The sequence below is a fragment of the Panulirus ornatus genome, chromosome 37, assembly GCF_036320965.1.
Source record: "Panulirus ornatus isolate Po-2019 chromosome 37, ASM3632096v1, whole genome shotgun sequence".
Taxonomy (NCBI): Eukaryota; Metazoa; Arthropoda; class Malacostraca; order Decapoda; family Palinuridae; genus Panulirus; species Panulirus ornatus.
The window spans coordinates 27,133,112-27,150,990 of record NC_092260.1 but is presented as its reverse complement, the minus strand read 5'-3'; the positions used below and the strand labels follow the sequence as shown (position 1 = coordinate 27,150,990).

The 17,879-nt window shown below is 43.2% G+C and overlaps 1 protein-coding gene across 5 annotated transcripts in view; it reads right to left on the bottom strand.

Annotated features, from left to right (window-relative positions):
• The window catches only part of LOC139760637 (uncharacterized), a 145,745-nt gene extending 130,394 nt beyond the window's left edge, over positions 1-15,351 (bottom strand). For 3 of the 5 annotated variants that reach the window (XM_071684053.1, XM_071684048.1, XM_071684052.1), the window contains exon 1: positions 15,135-15,336. The gene's annotated coding sequence lies outside the window, so the exon portion shown is untranslated. Of the gene's footprint in view, positions 1-3,277; positions 3,334-15,134 lie in introns of those variants that run through there. The other 2 variants (XR_011715375.1, XM_071684049.1) reach the window with 2 other exon arrangements.
• Positions 15,352-17,879: the final 2,528 nt, after the last annotated feature.

Here is a 17,879-nt window from a genome sequence, read left to right as displayed (position 1 = left end):
AGGAGGACAACAGTAGTGTCCTGAGGGCATGGTCTTATATAAGGAAAAGGCAGGATAGTAAACCAGGGAGAAAGAGGCAAGAAGCAGGGAGGGAAAAGTTAGGAGGAAGGACAGGCAGTGTGAGAAAACCAAGAAGGAAGGGAAGGGAAAGAAAAGAAAGATGGAATGACGGAGGCAGGAGGATAGACCTGGAAAGACATATTGAAGGAGAGGGAGGCATAAGAAAACCTGTGAGCTGGGAAAGCTTTTTGGGTGCTTTTTCAGAGTCGTTTATATCGTGTTTCAATGTTTTACCTTCGTCTACATTTCAGCCTGAATCGGGGGGAGGGAAAGTCCATTTTTCTTGCCGTTGCCACCGCTCGCTCTCAAGCAGACTTTATGTTTTCTTCCCCCGCTCGACCACAAGCAGAGCCTTGTGCTTGCTCCACTACCCCCTCACCTGGTTACAAGCAGCTCCTGCGTTTGCTTTCACCAATCGCCTACAAGCAGACCCTCTGCTAGCCTGCCAACTTTCATCTTCAGGGTGAGTTTCTATCATCCTTTAATTCCCAGCTCGCCTCCTCCGTCCCATCTGAAATTCTCTGCCAAATTCGAGAATTGTCTCCCGGTAGAAATTGAGACCCGAAATTTCTCCCGTCTAATATTTCCGACTCAATCTAAAATTCTTTTCTCCTATAATAGAAGAGAAAAAAATATCCCATGAATTCTAGAATTTGATCAGATATTTCGAAAGGTTTAAAGAATATCTTAAGCGGCAGTATTGGAAGAGAGGTCCCCTGGTCTTGCTCCTCAAGGCGCCACTATGCCATCACCAACAGATCTGTTAAAGAGGCCAAAGGAAGTCCCTACCTGTACCTCCCTGCTCTACGTGACGCACCGATGAGTGGCTACCTGACCGCACTGGCAGATATTCCCGACCATAGATCTAACGAAGACTCATTATTCCCGAGGGAGAGAATCAAGATATACCAGGATATTCAGCTGCCAGCCGTGAGATTCACAGCGACAAATTACGAACAGATGCAAGACACCTTCTCTGCTGTTAAGAATATAAAACCCTTGTTTATATTGTATCTGTTGATGATCAGAGTCAACACTGATATGGACTGAATGCCACTACGTCCAACCATCTCGGAGGCAAGCCTGCGTCGGGAGAACCCAGCGTTTCAAACGGAAGCTCATGCATGATACACACGCTTTACTGCATGTCCAGGTGTATAGAGCAAGGGTTTACATGGCAAGCTATACCAGGCAGTTAAGAGAGATATTGAAAATATAATCAAATGTTGATCCAAGGACTCTCACACAAACCATAAAGTCAGTTCAGACATCAGTACAAAGAACTGTCTCGTCTGAGAACACAATACAAGAATGTGTAGAGTATTTGTCTTATATAGTATAAAACGTTGTTTAATAATGACTACAGGTACAACATTTTTTCGGGGGTTGATAAAGCAACTTACTCGCACCAACAACATATATTCTCATGACCATATTTACAACTACTGCTCCTCTGTTTACAGGCGAAGAACAATCTTCTTCAGGAGTAAACACTGTACTCGACACAGAACCTCTGTTTGCGTCATAGACGGGAACACAGCATCATCAGTGTATCAACCCCTTAAGCACGACGGCCTGATCCTTAATAAAGACGATCCAACCTTATTAAAACAAAAAGTACGGCATTGAGGTATCACGGCCTGGCGTTTGAGCTCATCATTTGTGCGAGTTCGATGAGGTTTTGCGAAATCTGTAGACACCAACATATTACAATGTTCTATATTCTAGCCATCTTATCCCGTAGTACAAACACTAAGGCACGGTAGTAAAGTTGTTTACAGTAAAATGATGTGGGATGTTTATGTCACCAGAATGATATAATGATATTAAGAGGTTCGGTACACCAGGATAATAACTTCTCTAAACAGTTAGACTGCAACAAAGTCTCCATACCTACAGTGGTACGGGGCGAGACAGCTAGTGCCCCGGTTCGAGCCCTCCACACACACATACGCATACACATATACACACACATACACATACACACACACACACACACACACACACACAGACAAAAGTGCTCGACATTTAAAAGGATCAAAGTGAGCCATTCAGTCTGGAGATTAGAGATAAATACTTTGGAAAAATGGGAATCGCGTCAGTGGACAACCAGTAGGGCATAAAGGTGATCATACAGCCTTAATGAAAAAAAAAAGATTGGAACAGTGCTTCATAATTTTTGGTAACATTACTGAACACTTACATGTAGAAATAAAAAGGAGACAGACAGACAAACAGACAGACACATAGACAGACAGACAGACAGACAGAGAGAATCAGACCCAACATTCAAGGCTGACCTTCGGCTGACCTTGACCTTAGATATCATTAGTGTTCGTTATCTTTTCACTACATCAACTTCACTGCAAAGGCCAGCACGATCACGCTACGTTCAAAACCGTCCCGTGCCCGTCGTGCTTAGGAGTCGTATCGTCATGATGGAGTCGTACTGTCGTGCTTAAGGGTCGTACTGTCGTGCTTAAAGGTCGTATTGTCGTGCTTAAGAGTCGTGCCATCATCCTGAAGGGTCGTACTGTCGTGCTTAAGGGTCGTAACTACAGGTTAGAGGGTCGTACGGTCGTGCTGCTGATGGGCCGTACTGTCGTGCTGATGAAGGGTCGTGCTGTCGTGCCTAAGATCGTACTGTCGTGCTGCTGAAGGGTCGTGCTGTCGTGCTGCTGAAGGGTCGTGCTGTCGTGCTGCTGAAGGGTCGTGCTGTCGTGCTTAAGGGATGTTGGATACATATGAAACATCTTTCATTCAACTTAGCATAACAGGATGACACTTGACCTTTAACCTGATCCTTAAGGGTCAAGTCAAGGGTCACATCATACCCATGGGTCACGCCATGCTGAGGGATCATACCGTTGTATTCGAGGTAATTAAAATACGTAATTAAGATACGTCTTGTTAACCTGCCCAATATAATTTCTTGTTACATGATTATCTACCTATCTATCTATCTATCTATTATCTAAATATATATATATATATATATATATATATATATATATATATATATATATATATACATCCATCCGTTCCAAGCTTACACCAATACGCTACAGCAGACTTAAACAACTGGTGCTAACGACCCTTCTCACATTACAATCAAACTCCTACACCAACCTAACACTAATTTACCAAATCATCATCAACCCAAGGTGGGAAAGTTTACAAGTATTATTTGATAACGTGATATTGTATCTCTGTGTACCTGATCTGGGATAAATGAAGCGGGTCACTGAGAGAGGCGCCATACCTCACCCACACACGAGCACACCAATATAAACAATGAGGCCGAGTTTTGCTTAAGGGGGGGGGGGGTCATTTCGTCATTGTCTAGCGACTGCCAGATATATCATTTTCGAAGATTGTCTACTTGATTTTGTAATGATGAACTTGGAAATAACCACACCTTCTTCAGGTGTTCAAGGTAATTCAAAGATCATATACGTTGTATATATGTGCGGCTCTCCGTTCACGGCTGTGGAATCCACCCTCACCCTCATAGCCATTGCTAACCTTACTGTGTTACCGATGATTCCTGATTTAAAAGGCGTAGACCATCTGTTTAGATTATGACTCATGGGTCATTTCGTAATAGTCTTATAAACTTGTGACATATATGTTCATATATATCAGTGAGAGGCCAGTTCATACACGGTATAAGCAAGTAATAATCGTCTGTAATTTAAAAAGTAGCATTTTTCAGGTCAGCGGAGAAGCCAGTACAGTTGGTCGTCAACAGATGTCTCTGTCCATGGTGGTTCTTGAAGAGACAAGCGCTCCGGTATAAACCACACCATGTAATCATGTGTTAAGTTGCCTGTACATTCGTGTTTATATACTTCACGTGCCACTGATTTCTTTTTTTTATGACTTAATGTTCACGCCGATCAAGCTGTCAGAGAATTGTGGATATTAATTCGTGGTTGTCAAGGTCAGACTGCACGGGGGTGCACACACACACACACACTCCCTCCCTACTGCTCCTGTGTGGTAAGATCGACGTCAGAAACATGGCCTAAGAATTATGTCCTCCGATAAATACAGTCTAGACGACGCTGGTTCCCAAAATGCTTTGAAAGTGAACAGAGAAATTGCGATGCCAGAGTTTATATGCGATACGTTATCCCTGTGGGAAAATATATTATGCCAACGATATTCTCGACATTATATACACAATATATACATTCTTTTTTTTTTGCATCGATGTTATATTTAGAAATTTAGTCCAAAGTATGGCTTGTAATCTCATCAGCTGAAACCCACGCTATATATTCAGGTTTGCACTAATTAAAAGAATGTTCAGAATTCTCCAAAAGATCTGAAATCAGATTAAATTTTCAAAATGTAATAAAAGTCTGTCGAATGTTCTGTACAGTGCCTGCTTCAGTGAGGGTCATTTTTTTTTTACGTTGCTCGCCGTGGAGACAATAGAGCAAGATAGTACGACCCATTTTGTGACCTTTGCCTGACCCTAAATCAGGTCAAAGGTAAGGCCATCACACCTTCTTAATCAAGGGAACATTGTGACAACCGACACAGGGGAACACTAAGAACTGAGTCTCGTGAACAGCACCGCCCTGGCACAGCACACGACCTGAAATCATATTGGTGGGAAAGGTCAGAACTGAGGGTCAGTGGGAAATGTCAAGACTGAGGGGTCAGTGAGAAAGGTCAAGACTGAGGGTCAGTGGGAAAGGTTAGGACTCTGGGTTAACGTCGACATGTCTGGTCCCTCAGGGTCCTGCATCTCCTGCCGACCATGGCTGACCGGCAATGCATTAGCCTCAGCCCCTGAGCTTGTCAGTTATCTTGAAATATGAGCAAAATTAAAATCGATCTTTAGATAAAAAAAAAACTTTCAGAATAGCGTCCTGATACGAGTCACATTACGATCAAAAGTAACTTTGGGTCAGGAATCCGGTCGAGGATAGAACATATGAGAACAATAAATACGATTTCAATGTATCAATGAAGGTATTATGAGGTAAATAATCATTCAGTCCGGAGAATGGCTTAATGTGAGGCTTCAGATGATTATGATTAAATTATAACTGAAATACAGAAGGTCGCAGGTCATCCAACACCTCACTAATGTCAAGCATTTGTTTGGAAAGTTTCGAACTTGGGTTTTGCTCCAGTAGGACTGAACTCACTGAAGTAAAGAAATGGTAGGAGATGATGTGAACGAAGGATCCTTAAGATGGTACAGGATGTTATGTGTGGCAGAGGAATACTGAAGGAGCAACGTAAGAGGTTCCCTGGAGGAATCTTGGAGGAAGAGACTTGCATGTAAGGAAAGACGTACAATGTGATGTGATGTGTGTGTGTGTGGGGGAGGACGGGGATGCCCAGGATATGGGACCTCTCTCTCTCTCTCTCTCTCTCTCTCTCTCTCTCTCTCTCTCTCTCTCTCTCTCTCTCTCTCTCTCGCTCGCTCGCTCGCTCGCTCGCTCTGTCAGACACACGGCACCACAAAGAGCGACAGCAGTGCCGAAGACTTCATAGAGAAGAAGAAGAGTCCTTTTACAAATCCTGGAACCACCCCACAGAGTGGTATAAGTAGGTAAATGACCGTTCTGATAATCTCCAGATTCCCTTGTGGCCGCTGCATCAGCAATGGGCTATGAAAGAAGTGGGATTAGCAGAGGGGAGCCGGCGTGAAGGACGTAAAGAGGAGAAATGAAAGCAGGGTAGAGGGAATAAGGATGTAATGGAAAGGATGACACGTTAAGAGGAGCTTCATGATGTCTAATGCATGCCTTTCACTGAGATGGAATACGTAAAGGGACGTGGACGTTATGAGGGGAGGAAGGGAGAAGTACAGTGTAAAGGAATGGTTGAGGAAGGGCTTGAAGTTCTGGGAGGTACGCTGTAAGGGACCGTGAACACGTGCAGGGGATGTGCAAAAGAGTTGTGCCGTGCGTTGAAGGGAACTGTACGTGAACCACAGTGAAAGTTTACTGGAGAAAAAGGCTTGGCGTGGACAGTGGACACTGTGATATCAGCGTCCCCGGAAGAGTCAAAGTGTACAGTGAAGAGTGAAACGAGAAGATTCAGAGGAACCATAACGGTACAGCCGAGAATAACAGCTAGCAACGGCGAAAACCAATGGAGAGGAGGATAGGTGGTCTCGTGAACTAAACTGGCGAAGGGAACAGTAAATGAATGGATCAGTGAAGGGACGATTTATACACTGGTGAAGGGAAAGGTACGTAAACTAATTAAATGGGACATTAAGGGATCTTGGATGGGGCTCTGATGGGAACAGTAAGCGAAATTTTGAAAGTGACGTCGTGAGGAAATTAAAAAGATGGTAAAGAGAAGAAATGAGAGAATGTGGAGGAGTATGGTGCAAGGAGATACGGAGATGTGGGACAAAACCAACGAGCAATGAAAGGTTTGGTGCAGATAGCAATGAAAGGGATGGTAGAGGGGACCAGTCGAAGGAACAAAACATACAGAGGAAGAGAGATGTGAAGGGGACGGGGAAGAGACAGTGATGGGGACAGTTAAGGGGATAGTGATGGGACGGTGAGGGAACATTGACGGAAACTGTGAAGGAAACAGCCAAGTCTAATTGGGGAGGAGTTCCTAATTAAAGCTTGTCTTCCACACACCATAAATCAGAGTTCCAGTATCTGTTTTGGTGTGGGCTGCCAGGACGACCTGGAGCCGTGTGCACCAGGTGGGTCTCGGACCCGTGGACTCTGCCTGCATAGATACATAGACACAGACAAACACATACGGTCTGTGTACACAGATATATGGTTTAAATATACTTACAGGCATAGACATTCGGTCTGTATACATCATCAAATACACAATCAAGAAAAGTTATCCACGCCTTCTTCAGGAGTCACAATAGCAGTAACAACAACAATAAAATATAAGAAGAAGAAGAAGAAGAAGAAGAAGAAGAAGAAGAAGAAGAAGAGGAGGAGGAGGAGGAGGAGGAGAAGGTGGAGGAGGAGGAAGAAGAATCAGCAGCAGCAGCAGCAGCAGCAACCATTTCCTGCAGCAAGTTTCAAGAGCCACAGCTTCATCAGGTTCCAGGAAGGTTCCAGGGACGGGCAGCAGCAGCAGCAGCTCCTGCCACTTTTCTCTGCTTTTGTCCTCGTGGATCCTGGAGACGCTCAGGTATAATGAGCTAGCTATCATCATTAATCACCTCGCAAGAATATAGGAGACAAATTACTCCCAAAAAAATTATCCAGCCTCAGTTGAGATATTACCAAAACGTTTCATTAAAGGTGGGAACGTTAGCCCACGTTATTGTTTTCTTGATTGTTCTCTCAGTAAAGTGTGAGGCAGACCATACCACCAAGACCTCCATGCTTCTCACACCAACCATGGTTGACCCGGCCGTAAAATCATCCTGCCCGAACAGACGTACATATTTACCATTCGTTGTAACCTTCATTGAATTCCAGTTTGACCCAAAGACTTTACTGGACTACCTACGAAAGAACGGTCCATCAGTATCGTAACAACGCTCAAAGACATTTTCGACTAACACGATCGTGGATGTGTGTGTGTGTGGCAGGCGGAGGCACTGCTCTCCCCAAGGCTCGTCTGGTGATGATGACGAAGCAACTGGTTCTTTCCCCTCGAGTCTGAATGAATCTTTTATCATCTCTGATGCGTCGTAGAAATAATGGGACTCTTTCCTCCACGTGGGGAGCAGTATTAGGGACTTTCTTGCGTGTGATCTTAATGAGGCAACATTTCCTCACATTCAGCACACAAAAGCCATTGATACATTCACGTACACACTGTACTTTCTATACTGAACAACGTTGGGCCATGCCCAGATGTGCTGCTTATGTTGTCGTCCAGTTCGACACTCGTGTTTCAAAACACATCAACTCTTCAACGTCATTTTCACACTTGAAAAACAATGATAACTCCTCAGGGATGACTTAACCATTGAGTAACATCCCTTTAGATATACGTTGATGAAGCTTCCCAAGTCTTTGACTCAGGGCTTCGTGTATGATAGATTCGCGTAGCGTCTAGCATACACACAAGGCAGCCACAACCAGCCGGGTAACACAGCTGCGCAGCTGAGGACATTGTTAAAGAGTAAAAGATTGAAAGTCTGTAAGTGAACGAATGGCGACTGTGAGTTCAGCCGTAAGAGGAATGATTTATGGGAGACAAAGGTAAGATTAATGACTGTGGTGAGCACAGCTTGCTCAAGGCTTGCTTTCACGTGATATACGATTTTGCTTCCTGGGTGCCACACCCCCGACTCCTTTCACCTCCTTTCACTCTTGACTGTTTATTCCTCCTCACTCCTGCGTGCTCCTCCTTACTCCAACACTCACATGTTTCTTGCATAAATGTTAAACATGTTCCAGGTGGTGGTGGATATTACACATTCTCTCTCTCTCTCTCTCTCTCTCTCTCTCTCTCTCTCTCTCTCTCTCTCTCTCTCTCTCTCTCTCTCTCTCTCTTGCACATCTAATATTCTCCTCAATCTATCTTCATTTGCTCTCCACTACCCCTTCTATCAATAAGGAAAATTAATTAGTCATCTTAATTGTCAATTGAAATGTATGGATATGATATTTGCATATGAACAGAACGTCTACTTCTTCGCTCTATTGTCTATCAATTCCCTGAATGATGTGTATATATATTTGGCTTTCCATTTACCTATATGTATGTAAAACCCATAATAATGTAGAGAAATGCAGAGGAGTAAGCCACAAGCCACGTATGTTTTTTTGTAAGCATTGTATTTATTGTATATATACTGTATTAGCTAAGTCTAACATCTACCACATGCATTTGGTAATATTGTACAGGGGTACCTAGTGACAACGCTAGTATCCTATTCCTTACCTTCTTACGTAATAAAGAGACGAAACTGAATTGGACTGAATTGAGTAAAACATAGTGTCGACCTGACTCACCACTTAATTTACACATGATATAGCTATGAGAAGCTGTTGTGTTGTCAGAAATGATACAACCACAGATAAAATTTATTCCCAACGTTTGACAGGAGCAATCGCGCCAATCTGCATGTATTAAGGCGAGCACAATGACTCTGTGTGTATTAATATGCAGGTGATGGGAGCGTGGTCACGTGCTCAAGACCCCCGTGGACTAAGTAACCCCCGCGCCGCCGACGCTCAGTGATTCACACCCTCCACCACCCACACCCTTACAGTGAGAATCCACCACTGGGGCCTCTGTAGCTAACACCCACCAGAGGGACCTCGACGTAAAGGTGTAATATATATATATATATATATATATATATATATATATATATATATATATATATATATATATATATATATATATATCATACAAACCTCCAACAGCCAGGATCGAACCCGGGACTCCTGTGCCACAGGCGGTCCTGTCATCTGCAGTTCCACCGATATGACAATCTTATTTATGATTAACTAGAAAGGAAAATATCAACACCTTCGTCTCCGTCGTCCGGAGTATAGTATCAGAGACAAAGCTGCCTAAATCTCATTTAATACTGGACTGCCATTTTGCGAAGGTCTCTTTGCAAAATATCTTTCTTTAACCCAGTACCGTCTCCTAACATGTCGCTCTCAACACCATGACTTACACTGTCTTCTAAAACTGGTAGTATTTTACTCACCGCTCGATACATCTTAAGTTCCCGTAGGATATAGATAAATAAAGACTGAGGATATTGAATGAGCGTTCAACGGGAATATCTAAATGGTTAGATACTGTTTGTAACAGTATGATTAACTCCGGTGGAGCAGAAGGAGGCCACCCGACCGTGCGCCACTGCCTCTAGCGAAGGTAAGGGACGTCGTAACCTAGACAGGATTATTTGACATATACGTGGAGTAACGTGCATGACTGCAACATTTCCTCCACTTACAGCTTGAATTACAAGTGTTATAAGAGCTGAGGACTCGTAGCTCCGAGCTACACAGCGTGGGACACTAACTAAATGATTTTTGAAATTTGTTCTGCCATGGATAACTGTACCAAAATTAATTGTTTTCTTTCTTTCATTTCCACCTTATAAAGATAAACTGAGTTTGGGAAGCTAATAATCTGCTGAACTTGGAAGGTCTTTACGAACAAGAGAAGTGGTTGAGATCGATATTCAGAGAATGATGAAACTACACTGGAAGTAGTGTATACCTTGTCCCTTCTGTGAGTTACGGTAGCACAACACAGGCACGAAAGCTACTGACCCCTGAATCACTATAAGCGAAGGAATTACATACAGGGTACGATAGTAAATGGTATGTATATATAGTGACACTCAATTCGCACGTTACATTTTATCATATATATTTCCTAAGATGATAAGTTTCACCTTTGATATTCTCACACTACACTCAACAGCTTTCCACGTTACCTTCTAGCTCAGGAACATACCAATAATTTCTTACCTACTGTGAAGTAGCTCTTTCGGCGCGACCTCTCTAATTGTCATTTACACCATGACAGACATTTTCAGTAATCGACACAGAACAAAGGCAGAAGCAGCACTGGTCCGGCCTCACATGATCAGCTTCACAATAAGTGATCAAATCAGTATCGAACCTTCAACGAAGCTTGTCCTTACATGAGCCCATCTTTCAATACAAGTGCACCATATACTGGTCTCGAACTCGTGGTGGTTCGAAACTGAAAGACCCATTTCGATGTGAACTTCACTAGAGTAGTATAAACTGAAGGCTGGAAAACTATTCAGCTTGGAAAGTGACACAGAAATCATGACTCTCGTGTATGATGTTGTAAGATAAGGCTTCCAGGGGCGTCAGGCAGTGTCCTACCGCTTCCCTCCGCCAGCAGTAGTGGCCTACATCCTGATTATACCATAACAATTAACAACCAACAACTCGTAATTTTCCCTAAGCTGCCTCACCAAACTCGTCTCACAGGTTTTCCATCATCAGGAATTTTCCCCGACAATTATGGCTGTGCAGATTATCTTTGTCAATATCAATGTATCCTGCACAACGCAAGAGATTATCATTGTTCATGTCAGCTAAGTAATTAGGCTACAAACTGCTGTTTTACATATACGATATTCGGAATTCATCCGTCACTCATGCAACCATGAATTTGATAACCAGTTAACCCCGTCATCCTATACGAGGAGTGTAAATGCAGCTCCCTGTTAACGACACACAGTGTGACCAACTCCCAGTGTCTCAGCCAGTGTCTGAGGCTCTCTCCTGAAGGCCCCAGCCTCCTCTTACCTCCTCCATCCATCAAGCCCGGTGTGGCTAGCGTCACCACACTTCCGCCGCTCCTTGTGTGTCGTCCCACCACACTCCCTCACATTCGCCCCTCAGCTAGTAACTCCCTCGGCTTAGGGACAATAGTTGCACGCTGTTTCCAAGGGAGCTGCTAGCCTTTGCTATGTGCTGTGGTTTCTAGTGTGGCGTTAGATAATGTCACAAGCCATCAGGGACAACTACGTCGCCAGCGGTGAAGAATCGCATCTTCAAGCCTCGCATTCCAGGCCTCATCCTCTAGGGTCAGCCCAGGCATCAGCTCAGTTATCTCACACACCAATGTTGAGAAATATATATATATTCTCAGGTTTATAATCCTCTCCGTATTCATTCAAAACCGAGTCAACATTTTACCGAAAACACTGACAATGTCTCCACCAACGAATCTAAAAAAAGATTAATTACTGACTTTAACTAGCGTTTATTTCCTCTACTGATTAATTATGAAGCTATTAAACTGATTGATTGATTATCTAACCGATTGCATCCACCAATAACACACATGGTGGACACTAATGAACCCGTTTAATTAAAACGTCCTGTGTCGCGCGCTAGGGTAGTGAAGACCAGACATCGATCCCACCTGCCCGCTGGAGGCTAACTGAACCGAAGAAAAACAACCCACTGAAAAAATATCTGCAACCCACTGAAAAAACATCGTCTCCTTGGCACTTCACACAGATCTTTTGAATTTTTTCCCCTCAACACAAATATTACACTTGTATTAAACTTAACGACTAAAACAGTTGAATTGTTCGCTTCAGCGTCAGGAACACCTGAAGAAAACAAATTAAGTTTCGACCAAAATACCCGGAGCTGAGTATGATCCACCAAAGTGTTCAGAGATTTTCTGAGTAATATTAAGACTGTATCAGTACGATGATGATTCATGATAACAAATGACACAATATGTTACGTTGCTTGTATTTTTTTTTTCATCTAGAAATATTTTTCTATCAAATACTATCCGTCGGAGCAGGACAGCTTTTTCGGCTACGTCGCCTGTGGTTATGATTCTCTCTCTCTCTCTCTCTCTCTCTCTCTCTCTCTCTCTCTCTCTCTCTCTCTCTCTCTCTATGTTTTCTTTAGGCAACCCAGACGTCGGGTATGTGGGTCACACTGTAGGGTAATACCATATGTTTGTTTACACGAGGCACATCTGGCCAGTCGTAATGACGGTAATAATTTCACCTTGCTTCGAGACACCGTTCGACCAGCTCAATACTCAAATAGCATGAGGGTCGGCCTTGCGAATCAACACACATTGTTTATGAAACAGCTTCGAAACACATAACGAATTAACTGTGACTATTCTTAAGGCCTATCTTGTTTTCTCATTGTATTAATAACAATAATGGAAAACACAAAATAAGACTGTGATAAGAGATAAGGTTTAAGATAACAATAGTAATGATAATAAAGGTAATATCCATATTTTGTAATTTCTTTGCATCTTCTCTGCTTCAACTTTCCCTTCGTACTCATGCAAGGCCTAACATCAGTGAAGACTTGAAGATCATGACCACAGCTTTTGAAAAACAGACAAACAACTACATATACCGCCACTGCTGCTCAAAGGCTACGCTACTTCCAGTCGTAGAGAAATGATGGACTCCTACCAAGACTGTAATACAGCTTCGCTAGAGTCTCCACCATAGGTTACTACTAACGATTATGACGAACTGGAAACTAGTGTTGTTTATACAGAGATCCCTTCTCATACAGGCCAGAATAAGAGACGGTTCCAACTGCAGTGGTACATTAGAAATATAACTCGTTTCCAGCCGAAGCAACACGGCTTTCCATATCACTCAAATGTTGTCCCTTTCAACCCGGAACTACAATTCCTATAGAACGTCTGATGTCAAAAGGCTTCACCTGGGAAACTTCAGTGACACAAGTCTGGCCTGCAAATTAACAGACCCGCCCTGGAAACAGGCAATTACCGCAGTTAATAGAGCGATTACTCGATGTCCTATTTACAAACACTTTCCACGATCCAGAACACCATACCCGAAGGAATAGCGATTCTCAATTGTTTCCTCCTGCGTGAGTCGTGTACCTGTTCGCATGGCGTTGAGTAAGAGGAACTTCCCGTCTATTTCCTACGAACACAAACGGCGGTCGTATACAGGAGGGACAGACCACTCTCTGTATACATCTATAAAGTACCAAACACCCGCCAGCTCCACGTAACACGGCGCTAGGCAAACTGAGAATCCCTTATAACAAAATCAGAATCCCTCAGAAACTTATTCAAATGACCTATTCCGTTTCTACACAGTGAGTCTTGAGTTCTGTTTTGTGTTTTGCTGCTCTATATTTCTCGGTGCAATTCATATTTCTAGCAGTCCGGCTTTAACTTGGGCAGGCGGAATCATCGTTAGAATTGTGAATTCGTGCATCAGACCTTTGAAGATATCTATGCTTTGTGTTCATCTGTTATGGTGGGTGTGCTCTCAGAAATGTGACTACAACTGGTGAAGGAAAATGTATTCAGGATGAACTCTATTTCGGCTTTGGTTTTGCTGGAACACCACGAGGCATTAGTGTTGTCCGTCAACTTAGAAAGGGGCATTTAGAGGGGCTCTAAGACAGAACAGCAGGACAACGATGGAGGATATTGGGTAGACTTCTGGTTGCCAGGTTAGGTTGGCAGCGCCAGCAACACTTTGACGCCCATTCAACACTGTGCTGACGGAGGGCTGGGCGAAGTACTCACCCGAGGCAACTCGTGGCATCGACTGAACAATGACGCGATGCTCAGCACGACGCACTGACGATGATGCAGTGCCTAACACGTCACAGTGACGATGGAGCAGTGCTGAATTCGTCGCAGTAAAAGTAACACACAGCTTTAATAACACATTACGATGACGCAATGTCCTCCGCTTGCTAATGACGATGACGCAGTGATCAACACGTGTGTGTGTGTGTGTGTGTGTATGTGTGCAACGTAACAGACGACGAGAGACATTGACCTCCAACTTGTTGGTCATCAAGAGTGCCAAGTCGAGCAGTGGTATACCAGGTATTACAACCCTCAGTCACGGTCCTGAGCAGATGTGTTGCAAGCGCGACCGGCATCACTTGAATGTGACTTACGTAAACAGAGGTGGCGACGGTTGTATGTAAACAAACTACCCGCTTCACACACACACACACACACACCTCGTATGTACGTAGCTACTACCGTCGAACGAATTCAAGTTACAAGATAAAGGAACAGACAACACACCCTCATGACACAAGAGACTTTCCTTATATATAGCATCCAGCGGATCACCTCCTGACGACCCAGAATCAACCCTCCAGTGACAGTGTCAACTGGTAACATCAAATGATTAAACTGATTTGCGTTCCATGAGTCAATTCAGGAACAGGCGTCTCATACTTACCCAGAACAATTGAGTATCATTTAAACCATAAGGCATGTGTCAGCCATTATAATGCCAGTAAGATCATGAGGAGCTCAAGCGTTAATCATGGGGCAAGATCGCCCTAATATCTGTTACTGGTTCGGCAACAGTAGCGACCCTACTTTGTTATAAACCAAACTGACGGAGTTGATCTGTTTGGGGAGTTTGATTCTGTCTTCAAAAAAAGACAAGTCGAGAATCCAAACTTACGAGCGACTACTGCAGTTCGCGTGAAAGGGAGGACTGGACAACAGATTATTGCCAAGAATAGCAGGGAATGCTTCAAATTGCACTAGTGGTGAAAAAGAAAAAATGATCCGCAGCGGAACTGAGGTCAAACTTTTAACACTGTAGGTGTTGATCTGGTGATGGAAAACGTACGTACATCATGAAGGCAAAGTTGTAAACTGTCCCCTTTCGTGGAGTATGAAGGAGAGAAGATAATTATATTCCTCTTGATAAAAGAGATGAAGATGAGATCAGAGCAGCTCGCTGCCTGCCGGTCGGTCGAAGGGGTCGTGGGATGGTTGGCGGCGGCGTGGTAGACGGTCAGGGGTAAACTGGAGCACACGTCTGAACGCGAGGAAGGTCAGAGGACGACTGAGAGGGAGATGTCCCTGAGCGGATCGTCGGCTGCCTCTCACCGCTCTCCTGCGGATGAGAGAAAGCAAGAGCAGCAGTGAATACCATAAAGTTATACTTATAGAAGGCAAATGGATGATATACTCAAATAAAAACAAGATTAGAAAAAAAATTATCGTAACGTGCCAAGTCAGCAAGAACTTATTCAAAGTCGGTCAACGTGATTGGCAGAATGTGTGGCTGCCCTGTAACGTGACTGGTGACTAGAGTGCTTGGTCAAGGTTGCAAGTAACCTACACCAACTTTACCTGACCTTGACCTGAGATCTGCCGGATGGACCACACAGAACCTTGTGCCAATCTCGCTAATTACAAAGGTCACTTGACCAAATTCCACGTTTCCTCTGGTTCCGTATACCTAACATCCATTGTATCTATTTTCTCTGTATATACCTACTCCTCTGAAGATGTGGCTATACATGAAAGCCCTCAGGATTCTCGCGTTTCCTTTTCCTTCCTGGGATGGATGACCCGTCATATGAGGGCTGTGAACGACAAAGCTTAAGAACTTTTTCCTTGTCCGAAACTGGAGTTGATAATTGGTCTCAGGGATTCTATTTTGCTTATGGTCTTTGTGTTGATGTTTGTGGTGCTGGAGGCATGACTCATCTGTGTGTTGTATGTGATAACCGGTAAGGGTAGAGTTTTGTTGGGTGGTAATGGCTGTTTATTCACGGTCATGAGAGTGTTTAGGTTAATAGAGTTACGTCCGTTTGGGGTTAAGAGGGATTTACAACGGAATGCAGATATTTCAAATTCGCTAGTGTTTTAGATAACGTTATGTTACATGGTTTTTATTGTCTGAGTTGTTATAGTAATGAGACGCGAGTGTGAGAGAACTTTCACAGTGCGCTCTGCGGAAGGTGGCGGAAGGACATGTAAAAAATGACTGAAGCGAATGACGAAGAAACTGCTCCTTTGGGTAATTGGCATGAAAAGCATCCTTGTGGATTAATTAAGTCCCTAGTCGTGTTGTGGAGGTGGGAGTGAGATAATCTGGTTGATTCTATTTTGAATCAGTTTTTCAAGGAGTTTGAAGACAGCAGTGATATGGGGTGGTAGTAGGGAGTTGGGTGGTTTGAAGGGTGGTGAGTTTTCTGACGATTGTAAATTTGTTGTGTAACCAGGAGTGGTTGAAGATATCCAAGTGAATGAACTGCAATCGAGTCGTGTTTTATGAGAAAGTTTGATATGTTGTCAATATCTGTTGCAGGAGTGTCAGAGGCAGTTAGTAATGGGTCAGCAGTTTCAGGGTGAATTTTGTGTGAAGGTTTTTCATAACTATCTTGTGCAAGTGTGCTTGACTTGTGGCTGACATTAGAATATCGTTTCTTCAGTAAGTTTGTAAGCTCATTAGAAGGAATATTGTAGGGTTGGATTAAGTGCTTTATGTGGGAGGTTTTAGATGGTGTGGATTTTCTTATCATTCACCAGAGTTGGACGCCAGTGGTTTTGTGGTTCATTAAGGGTGGAATGCCAGTTTGTTGTGACTAGATTGGAGGTGGTATTGTTTAGAGTTTGATCTGTTCTAGAGTCTCTATTGACAATGAGTGACTTTGTCTGAGTGTTTCTTTCCGTTATAAGTTGTGTAACTTGGGGGGAAGTTTGCTTTCGATGTCTTTGTGGTATGTGCTTTTTGCTGGCTTGGTTGATGGTGTTGATGAAGCGTGGGTTGGTCTAGGAGCGAGCCATTATCTAGATTTGATGCTTGGGCTATATTTATGGTGTAAATTCTGGCGAATCTGCTTTCCTTTCGTTTTCTGTCTGTGTTTGGTGGGTTAGCTGACGTGATATCAGAATGGTTAAGTGGTTGGAGGAGAGTTCATGCATGGTGTTCTAGGGGTCCTTCTGTTCACCAATTGGGTGCAAAGGTTTACATTATCACCATAATAAAACCTTACGACCCCTTTCTATGGAGTTCCTGAAGCTGCAAGACTGTACCTAATGCAGGCACAGAGAAACGATGGACTCCCTTAGAGTGAGAAGGTTCTTGATAAGACAGTACTCCTTTCCATGTCATGACAATAGTACAGCCTTCCCAAAGGTAACTTCTTGCTCACAGCATAACCTCTTGCTGAAAGGATCTGGTAACACCTAATGTCTATATATATATATATATATATATATATATATATATATATATATATATATATATATATATATATATATTTTTTTTTTTTTTTTTTTTTGCTTTGTCGCTGTCTCCCGCGTTTGCGAGGTAGAAACAGACGAAAGAAATGGCCCAACCCACCCCCATACACATGTATATATATATATATATATATATATATATATATTTTTTTTTTTTTTTTTTTTTTTTTTTATACTTTGTCGCTGTCTCCCGCGTTTGCGAGGTAGCGCAAGGAAACAGACGAAAGAAATGGCCCAACCCCCCCCATACACATGTACATACACACGTCCACACACGCAAATATACATACCTACACAGCTTTCCATGGTTTACCCCGGACGCTTCACATGCCTTGATT